General features: G+C 32.2%; 1 long non-coding RNA gene across 1 annotated transcript; it reads right to left on the minus strand.

Moving 5' to 3' along the window:
- Positions 1 to 398: 398 nt before the first annotated feature.
- LOC139850539 (uncharacterized) lies at positions 399 to 1,243 on the minus strand. Its single transcript, XR_011760062.1, has 2 exons — positions 870 to 1,243; positions 399 to 771 (listed from the first exon to the last, which is right to left on the minus strand). It is a non-coding gene; the product is annotated as an uncharacterized lncRNA (long non-coding RNA).
- Positions 1,244 to 10,022: the final 8,779 nt, after the last annotated feature.

A 10,022-nucleotide genomic window follows, 5' to 3' on the forward strand; every position in this document is an offset into this window, starting at 1 on the left:
GTCGGATTGCTCTTCTAACTTTGAATAACTACTTCTAAAAGCCTACCTAAGCTTCTTAAAGCTGCATTTGTATTGCTTCTTTGACTATTTTTCGGGATTAACTGAGGTTGCAGAATCATATAGTGACAAAGCTTAACAAATCCCCATTTTTATAATCTTCGTTACCTATGATCTTCAACTGCTAGCAAACCATGTAGAACAAACCACACTATCACTACTCCTCATTAAAAATCCCCCCCCCCCCCAACCCAAGGTTACAGAAGGCAACATAAGTGACCTATATAACCAGGGGAACTAACTAAACCCTGTATCAGTATTATCTCCCTTTTGCCTCTTCTTAGGTTGTATAATTTCAAACAACAATGTGAGTAAAACACTTAATAAGAAACATTGTAATAGGAAAAACATAAATAAGGCCATCATTACATATCAAGGAATCAGGAACGACAATATACAACATAAGGCCAAAAAAATTTCAAAATTATTAAGAAAAAAAACCTTGCAGGATGCAACCCTTCAACAAATAAAATAAACAAAGAGAGATGATAATTTGTAAACAAAACTACCTTAGCACCAGAACATGCGATTGACACAATCCAAGTTAATATGAGCACAAAAAACTTAAAAACAACCACGACCCTAAAGGTAGTCTAATATCATGTAACGCAGAATCAAACATAGATTTCCAACTTCTCTAGATCCTGCATAGCATCTCCATTCTATTTGCTTGCAAACATTTCAATTCAGTTCCTTGTACAACTCATAACCCACCTTTCACACAAAAATTCTAAGAAAATTATTTCTTTTACCATAAAGATCTAAACAAACTACACTAAATCGCCACAACAATAAATCAAGACTCAAATCACCTTCAGTGGATTGTATCACGCGCGAGTGTATAAGTAGAGTGTATCGATGGAGTAGGTCGGTGAGGTTTTTTATAATAATTCGTGGGTGAGGAGGAGTGTGAAGAAGGAGAAGAGGAAAAATCTGGACAGATTAGGATTAGGTTAAATCAATTGATAATGGGGTGAGGTTTTGGAGTAGGTTGGTGAGGTTTTTGATAGTAATTCGTGGGTGGAGGAGGAGTGTGAACAAGGAGAAGAGGTAAAATCTGGGAGGATCGGGATTAGGTTTAATGAATTGAAAATTGGGCGAAGGAGGTTTTAGCGGGAGCAGTTTTTTTGGGGTGGTGTCGTTTTGGCGGCTGAGCAAATGAAATGACAGATATTTGGGGGGGTTTTAGTGTGTGGTGGCAATGGCAATGGCAATGGCCAATTATTTTCGATATCTAGCCAATGAGAGACAAGTTTTATTGTTTTCCATGGTTTTACGGAGTACTTAATTTTCTGATTTGTATATTTTTTATTTTTTTATTTTTTGGCAAAAAAACGAAAACTTATGTAACAACAAACTTTCATCAATCGATGAAAAGTAGAAAAAAAAAGATGCAATAAACAATCCCGAAACAAAGAAACAACTAAAACCTAACTAAAAGCGGGCCGAATCGAGCAATCATACTAAACATCAGCATACAACAAAAACTAACACTAACGACCAAGATATAACTAAACATCAGCATACTTTGTCTTTATTAGTGTGCTTGGCAATAGTAGATGTAAGGTTTATTTTGGTTCTATTTTTCTTTGCTTCTGTAGCAGGTGTAATTATGTATCTATTCTGTGGTGGGTTTGGCGTTACACTTTACGTTGGCCAAGCAACATTAAAGGTTATTGTGTCATCATTGATGATTTCCAGCCGTAATCTAGTATCTTCTAGATGTCGTGTCTTCTAGATGCCTTATTCTAGTTTCTTCTAGATGCCGTCATCTCATGTGGAAGAAGCAAACTTGAAAACAATGACGGCTTGCCAACATTGAACAACTAATATGGAAGAAGCAAAATTGGAAACAATTACGGCTAACCACCATTTTTTGCGTTCACACCATCTAGCGTTCACACCTTTCCACCTCCTCAAATTTTTCCTATAAATAGAGGTGGAAACATTCATTGTAATGCATTCAGAAAAAGTGTAATCACACCTTGTTAGTGTGTGTGAGTTAAATGTGTAATCCTAATCAAGAGTGAATACATCCCTAGAGAGTGGTGAGAATTCCTAGTGTGTTAGTTTGAGAGTTTTTTTGTTTTTGAGTTTTATAATACTCTGTAATCTATTCTTGTGAGTAATAAAGTTATTTTCTCTCAAATTTGTATGTACTAACGTCCAGGCGATCCTCTCATAATCACAACAAGTGGTATCAGAGCTAGGTTAGAGGCGTTGGTCAAGTGTTTGAGTTTTCTGAAGTTTTCAACCCCGTTTGTGTTGAAAAGTTATTTGTAAGGTGATAATGTCCACGGAAGAGTCGGGATCATCTTCCGGAGCCATGATTATGCTCACTGCCACCAACTACACGCTGTGGAAACCTCGGATGGAAGATCTCCTCAGCTGTAAGGATTTGTTTGACCTTATTGAATTAAAGGGTGATGTCAAAGCTAAGGGGTATAAAATACTATTAAATTTTACAAGGAAATACTATTAAATACGATACAATTTTACACAAGATATTTATTTATTTATTGAATGGATATACTTAAACCTTGCTACAATACTTATAGGCAGTGTACCTAATCGTACAGTAGTGTAGTTTTTAGTAAGTCCGGTTCGTTCCACAGGGAATCTTTTTCACAAAGCTTAACGCTATATTAGTTTAAATTTATAAAAATACAAATATATATATAAGTAATATTATTATTATAAAGGGGGGTTTTTACCGTTTAATGACCGGTTTATCGATTTTAAAACTTTAGTCGCAGTTAAAACCAAATGTAAAATATTAAATAAATAAAAGACTTAATTTAAAGCGTAAAGTAAATAACGATAATGAAATTGCGAATAATAAAAGTGCGATAAAATAAACTTGCGATAATTAAAAAGTATGATAATTAAAAGTGCAATTAAATACAATAACAATAAATAAAAATGCGATAATTAGAAGTGCAATTAAATATAAAATAAAGGAAATTAAATATGAAATAAAAGAATTATGCTTATTTAAACTTCCGTAATCATGATGTTTGACGTGTTGAGTTTAGTTTTATGCCCATGGGTTAATTGTCCTTTGTCCTGGATTATTTAATATGTCCGTCTGGTTTTTGTCCATAACAGTCCATCAGTCATAAATATAAAGTGCGAGTATCCTCGTCAAATTATCCTTATACCCGAAGTTAAATATTCCAACTAATTGGGGATTTAAACTGTAACAATATTTTAATACTTTGTTTAATAATTACACCAGGATGTCGACTGAGTGTAACCCAAGGTTTTAATACTTTGTTATCAATTATGCCAAGTGTCCTTGTACATAATTTCACCCTTGTTTTAATAATTCCATAGACTATTAATTCATTCCCGTGTCCGGTTAAATAAACGATTATTCGTACATATAAATACCCCGCCCATCGTGTCCGATCTAGTGTATATGGTAATTTATGGGTACGTCCAATTGTAAATCTTTATATTAGCATTAACAAACTATCATTTAGTTAAACAAATATAAAGCCCATTAATAGCCCATAGTCTAATTTCCACAAGTGTCGTTCTTTTGTCCAAACCCTAATTATGGTACAAAGCCTAATTACCCAATTTTAGTAATTAGCCCAACATCATGATTACTTCGGATTAAATAAGCATAATAATAACTTAGCTACGAGACATTAATGTAAAAAGGTTGAACATAACTTACAATGATTAAAAATAGCGTAGCGTTACACGGACAGAATTTCGACTTACACCCTTACAACATTCGCTAACATACCCTTATTATTAGAATTATAATTAAAATTAAAATATATATATATATATATATATATATATATATATATATATATATATATATATATATATATATTACGTTTACATATAGAGAAAGAGAGATTTTAGGATATTTTTTTACGTCGAACTGCGTTGGCTTTTATAGGGAATTGAGTCCAGGGGAACTCCGCGACTCGCGGCATTTTCCTTCTTCAACTCCGCAAGTCGCGGAGTTTGAAATTACAGCTCACTCAGCTTTGGCTCTTTGTTTGCCGACGAATTATAAATATATTATAATATATATATTAATTTTAAGAATTAATTATATATTATATTATATTTATATACATAGTTAACTTGTAATTTTTAGTCCGTTGCGTCGAGCGTTGAGAGTTGACTCTGGTCCCGGTTCCGGATTTTCGAACGTCCTTGCGAATAATTTAATATCTTGTACTTTGTGTTTTGAATCTTGTACTCTTGTAATTTCGAGACGTTTCTTATCAATAATTGGAACCTCTTTGATTGTCTTTTGTACTTTTGAGCTTTTTGGTCGTTTGCGTCTTCAATTCATCGAATCTGCCTTTTGTCTTCACCTTTTATTATTTAAACGAATATCACTTGTAAATAGAACAATTGCAACTAAAAGCTTGTCTTTCTTGAGGAATAATGCTATGAAATATATGTTCGCTTTTAGCATTATCAAATATTCCCACACTTGAGTGTTGCTTGTCCTCAAGCAATATAGTCTTGAAATACTAGAATCACTTCTTTATTCTTCACACTTTGTACATCAGTGATTTCTATACGGCGATATAAACAATGGTAGTAACGATATGGTTTACAGTCCCACACGACTATAAAAATTTAGATCCTTAAGGAAATTGGATCTTTATGAAAACATTTGATCTTTTGAAAATTCATTCTAGCTTTTACCCTAGATAAATTTTCCGGAATAACCCTTCACCGGTGTTTGCAAAATATTTTTGTGGGTTTGGTGGGTTTCAGATTTGAAAATTTTAGCTCAAAACTTGCGGTTTTGTGTTACCCACTTGCTAACCTTGTATTGGGAAAGCAACACGTCCAGTATACTTGTCCCGTATATTACCTTTCGGCAAACTACCGTCCGGTTGTAAAGGAAAGCGTTTGAACAAGCAACTGTTAAGGCAATGTCCCCTGACATGCTTTTAATTATGGTCTATAACGTGTCGGACGTAATTACTATCCTTGGTAGGAGCAATAGTAAAGCTCACCCTTATGATTTTTCGGTCTGGCACAAGGTCCTGTCTTTGACCATGCTATGCAACCACTGTTCTTACGGTTGACACCCGATTTGGTTCAGGTGACCTAATGAATTCCTAGGATTTTACGTTCAATGGTAATGAACGCATTGAAAATGAGTTTTCAGAAAACAAATCGGTTTGTAATTTTTGATCAAAATATTTTCTCGTTCAAGCTCGAGTTTAGATATCATTGAATTCCATGAGTTTGAATTCTCAATCTTTAAGGTCAATCTCTAGGATTGAGTAATATCAGTCTTAAAAGCTGATTTTTGATCTTTAAGGAGATTATCCTTTATGGGGATCTGATTCATTAGTCTTATCCAGCTAATTTGCACGGTGCCCCCCCCCCCCCCCCCCGCCCATTGTACGAGATAAATCCTTCTCATGGTTAGGATAAATCTGACCACTTGGCGACCCTGTTTTATGCTGAGGTCCGTGGATTTCCTACTGATTTTAGATATGACTTTTCTAGATTTTTCATCAACCTACAGCTGGTCTGGACGACAACTTCATGACCTTAATCAAGAAGAGCGTTTCTTTTTCGGAAGACTTTACTTCCTTTTAATGATGGAATTGATTCATCGTGTAGATCCATCTCTTCTTTTCTTTCATCGGGTAAAACAGTTTAGTTTAGTCCAAAGCAAAAGTATTTTCAGTTATTTGTTACAGAAATATGTGACATATGTTTAAGATAACTTGGTAATTTTTCCCACACTTGGTTTTTATTTTCCTTTTTATTGTCCTCTATTCCATTTTAAATGAATTCTAACATTTTGGTGTGTTTCTCAATTTATGTCCTTTCCAAGGTAACAAAAATTTCAGTGTTAACACCTAGTTTTATCGTTCATAAATATGTATAACCGTGATTTTGAGTTCATTTAATTGAAAATTTTGAAAAATTTTACTAGAATTGGGTAGTCAGTATATAATACTAGGGCTGTTCTTTATTATCAGAGAGCACTGGATTCTAATACAACTACTGCTTTACTAGTATTTTTAATGGTAACCAAGTGTTTAAGATAAAAATTTTAAAAATCCGAAAAAATTTAACCCCTTCCCACACTTAAGATCTTGCAATGCCCTCATTTGCAAGAAATCAGTAACAATTTAAATTATTGAGGGTGATTAGCGTAGAAATGATTAAATTTTACCAAATTTTCCAAACATATTGTTGTTTGTGTTGAATGATAAATGGTGCATATCATTTGTTCATTCCGTCTTTGTAGTGACCCGAACTTTTCCATGTTTATATATATATTAAATGAAATTGTTATTTACATGATTAAGTGTTTCCAACATGTTAAGCAATCAAACTTGTTAAGACTTGATTAATTGAAATAGGTTTCATATAGACAATTGACCACCCAAGTTGACCGGTGATTCACGAACGTTAAAACTTGTAAAAACTATACGATGACATATATATGGTTATATATATAGTTAACATGATTTTATTATAAGTATGTATCTCATTAGGTATTTTAACAATGAGTTATATACATAAAAATGAGACTATTAATTTAAGAAACTCAAAAACGATATATATAACGATTATCGTTATAACAACGTCTTACTAGGTACATATGAATCATATTAAGATATTAATACACTTGGTTAATTATGTTAAATGATAAGTAAATATATTATTAAGTGTATTAACAATGAAATACATATGTAAAAATAAGACTACTAACTTAATGATTTCGAAACGAGACATATATGTAACGATTATCGTTGTAACGACATTTAACTGTATATATATCATACTAAGATATATTATATATCATAATATCATGATAATATAACAATTTAACATCTCATTTGTTATAATAAACAATGGGTTAACAACATTCAACAAGATCGTTAACCTATAGGTTTCAAAACAACATTTACATGTAACGACTAACGATGACTTAACGACTCAGTTAAAATGTATAGACATGTAGTGTTTTAATATGTAGTCATACACTTTTGAAAAACTTCAAAACACTTATCAAAATACTTCTACTTAACAAAAATGCTTACAATTACATCCTCGTTCAGTTTCATCAACAATTCTACTCGTATGCACCCGTATTCGTACTCGTACAATACAAAGCTTTTAGATGTATGTACTATTGGTATATACACTCCAATGATTAGCTCTTAGCAGCCCATGTGAGTCACCTAACACATGTGGGAACTATCATTTGGCAACTAGCATGAAATATCTCATAAAATTACAAAAATATGAGTAATCATTCATGACTTATTTACATGAAAACAAAATTACATATCCTTTATATCTAATCCATACACCAACGACCAAAAACACCTAAAAACACTTTCGTTCTTCAATTTTATTCATCTAATTGATCTCTATCAAGTTCTATCTTCAAGTTCTAAGTGTTCTTCATAAATTCCAAAAGTTCTAGTTTCATAAAATCAAGAATACTTCCAAGATTGCAAGTTTACTTCCAAGTTTTCTAAATCCATTCCAAGTAATCATCCAAGATCAAGAAACCTTTGTTACTTACAGTAGGTTATATTTCTAATACAAGGTAATAATCATATTCAAACTTTAATTCAATTTCTATAACTATAACAATCTTATTTCGAGTGGAAATCTTACTTGAAATTGTTTTCGTGTCATGATTCTGCTTCAAGAACTTTCAAGCCATCCAAGGATCCTGTGAAGCTAGATCTACTTTTATCATTTCCAGTAGGTTTATCCAAGGAAATTGAGGTAGTAATGATGTTCATAACATCATTCGATTCATACATATAAAGCTATCTTATTCGAAGGTTTAAACTTGTAATCACTAGAACATAGTTTAGTTAATTCTAAACTTGTTCGCAAATAAAAGTTAATCCTTCTAACTTGACTTTTAAAATCAACTAAACACATGTTCTATATCTATACGATATGCTAACTTAATGATTTAAAACCTGGAAACACGAAAAACACCGTAAAATCGGATTTACGCCGTCGTAGTAACACCGCGGGCTGTTTTGGGTTAGTTAATTAAAAACTATGATAAACTTTGATTTAAAAGTTGTTATTATGGGAAAATGATTTTTATTATGAACATGAAACTATATCCAAAAATTATGGTTAAACTGAAGTGGAAGTATGTTTTCTAAAATGGTCATCTAGACGTCGTTCTTTCGACTGAAATGACTACCTTTACAAAAACGACTTGTAACTTATTTTTCTGACTATAAACTGATACTTTTTCTGTTTAGATTCATAAAATAGAGTTCAATATGAAACCATAGCAATTTGATTCACTCAAAACGGATTTAAAATGAAGAAGTTATGGGTAAAACAAGATTGGATAATTTTTCTTATTTTAGCTACGTGAAAATTGGTAACAAATCTATTCCAACCATAACTTAATCAACTTGTATTGTATATTATGTAATCTTGAGATACCATAGACACGTATACAATGTTTTGACCTATCATGTCGACACATCTATATATATTTCGGAACAACCATAGACACTCTATATGTGAATGTTGAAGTTAGCTATACAGGGTTGAGGTTGATTCCAAAATATATATAGTTTGAGTTGTGATCAATACTGAGATACGTATACACTGGGTCGTGGATTGATTCAAGATAATATTTATCGATTTATTTCTGTACATCTAACTGTGGACAACTAGTTGTAGGTTACTAACGAGGACAGCTGACTTAATAAACTTAAAACATCAAAATATATTAAAAGTGTTGTAAATATATTTTGAACATACTTTGATATATATTTATATATTGTTATAGGTTCGTGAATCAACCAGTGGCCAAGTCTTACTTCCCGACGAAGTAAAAATCTGTGAAAGTGAGTTATAGTCCCACTTTTAAAATCTAATATTTTTGGGATGAGAATACATGCAGGTTTTATAAATGATTTACAAAATAGACACAAGTACGTGAAACTACATTCTATGGTTGAATTATCGAAATCGAATATGCCCCTTTTTATTAAGTCTGGTAATCTAAGAATTAGGGAACAGACACCCTAATTGACGCGAATCCTAAAGATAGATCTATTGGGCCTAACAAACCCCATCCAAAGTACCGGATGCTTTAGTACTTCGAAATTTATATCATATCCGAAGGGTGTCCCGGAATGATGGGGATATTCTTATATATGCATCTTGTTAATGTAGGTTACCAGGTGTTCACCATATGAATGATTTTTATCTCTATGTATGGGATGTGTATTAAAATATGAAATCTTGTGGTCTATTGTTACGATTTGATATATATAGGTTAAACCTATAACTCACCAACATTTTTGTTGACATTTAAAGCATGTTTATTCTCAGGTGAATACTAAGAGCTTCCGCTGTTGCATACTAAAATAAGGACAAGATTTGGAGTCCATGTTTGTATGATATTGTGTAAAAACTGCATTCAAAAAACTGATTTCGATGTAACATATTTGTATTGTAAACCATTATGTAATGGTCATGTGTAAACAGGATATTTTAGATTATCATTATTTGATAATCGACGTAAAGCTTTTTAAACCTTTATTTATGAAATAAGGGCTATGGTTTGTTTTAAAAATGAATGCAGTCTTTGAAAAACGTCTCATATAGAGGTCAAAACCTCGCAACGAAATCAATTAATATGGACCGTTTTTAATCAATAAGAACGGGACATTTCAGTTGGTATCCGAGCGTTGGTCTTAGAGAACCAGAAAAATTTGCATTAGTGTGTCTTATCGAGTTTGTTAGGATGCATTAGTGAGTCTGGACTTCGACCGTGTTTTCTTTAAAAATGATTGCTTAACATTTTTGTTGGAAACTATATATTATTAACATGTAAATATTATGTGATATATTAATCTCTTAACGTGTTTGATATTATGTGATAGATGTCTACCTCTAGAACAAGTCCCATTGACTCACCTAATAATAATGAAGAGTTAAATGTAAAT

The sequence above is a fragment of the Rutidosis leptorrhynchoides genome, chromosome 5 (assembly GCF_046630445.1).
Source record: "Rutidosis leptorrhynchoides isolate AG116_Rl617_1_P2 chromosome 5, CSIRO_AGI_Rlap_v1, whole genome shotgun sequence".
Classification (NCBI taxonomy): domain Eukaryota; kingdom Viridiplantae; phylum Streptophyta; class Magnoliopsida; order Asterales; family Asteraceae; genus Rutidosis; species Rutidosis leptorrhynchoides.